The sequence below is a fragment of the Aristolochia californica genome, unplaced genomic scaffold (assembly GCF_029961685.1).
Source record: "Aristolochia californica isolate CCGP_79_NKW_82.1479 unplaced genomic scaffold, dmAriCali1.0.hap1 SCAF_195, whole genome shotgun sequence".
Taxonomy (NCBI): domain Eukaryota; kingdom Viridiplantae; phylum Streptophyta; class Magnoliopsida; order Piperales; family Aristolochiaceae; genus Aristolochia; species Aristolochia californica.
The window spans coordinates 1,395-2,333 of NW_027181876.1; the positions used below are offsets into that span (position 1 = coordinate 1,395).

At 35.9% G+C, this 939-nt stretch overlaps 2 non-coding genes across 2 annotated transcripts; both read left to right on the plus strand.

Moving 5' to 3' along the window:
* The first annotated feature begins 379 nt into the window (after nt 1–379).
* On the plus strand, nt 380–453 carry TRNAP-UGG (transfer RNA proline (anticodon UGG)). Its single transcript has one exon. It is a non-coding gene; the product is annotated as a tRNA-Pro (tRNA).
* A 167-nt stretch (nt 454–620) lies between these two features.
* On the plus strand, nt 621–694 carry TRNAW-CCA (transfer RNA tryptophan (anticodon CCA)). Its single transcript has one exon. It is a non-coding gene; the product is annotated as a tRNA-Trp (tRNA).
* Nucleotides 695–939: the final 245 nt, after the last annotated feature.

The window sequence follows — 939 nt, forward strand, 5'->3', positions numbered from 1 at the left end:
CTCCTTCTTTATTGTAATACAATTATTACCAGATAGATGATATATAACTCTATTATAACTATAGTTATATAGTTAAAGATCACTTGTATTTGTACGTAGAACCCCTAAAAATGGATATGTAGAATGATCCGGTAGATGAATTGTTCCTAAAATCGAAAAAGATGACCCCCTTCTTTTCTTCCTGAGCATTACCAATAAATATTCATTTACTTATAACGTTAGGTTTCATCTGTATATAATTCTCTTATTATATGAGACCAAAAAGAAGAAATGGCAAGATAAATTCTCTTGTATATAGATATAGGAAATAACGATGTGGAAAACAAGACAGGTATTCTCTACAATGACGAATGACGAATGACGCTGTATAATAATGGAAAGGGATGTAGCGCAGCTTGGTAGCGCGTTTGTTTTGGGTACAAAATGTCACGGGTTCAAATCCTGTCATCCCTACCGATTACTTCTCTTACGGGCAGTAATGATGGATCAATTTGGATCGACAAAAATTTGGGGCATAATCCTTCATTTTCATTATATAATACTTTATGCATGCATATTGGGGGTGGGGGTAAAAAAAAAAGAGTCCTTCTCTTTACAGTCGTATCTCCTCCCATAAGAAAGCGCTCTTAGTTCAGCTCGGTAGAACGCGGGTCTCCAAAACCCGATGTCGTAGGTTCAAATCCTACAGAGCGTGATTCTGTTCCTGTAATTGGAATGTCGAATTACAATAAAATAAAATAACTTCATTAACTTGAACTGCAACCTGCATTTGACCTCCTGCAGATTTAGGAGGAGGTCAATCAAAAACAAAAAAAGAGATGTTACTCAATTAAAGGTCCAACTGATCGCCGCGTCTGTATTGTAAATACGCAGTTACGAATAATCCGGCCAAAGTAATAGGAATTAGACCTAACACGATTCCAAATAGAAAAACTTCAA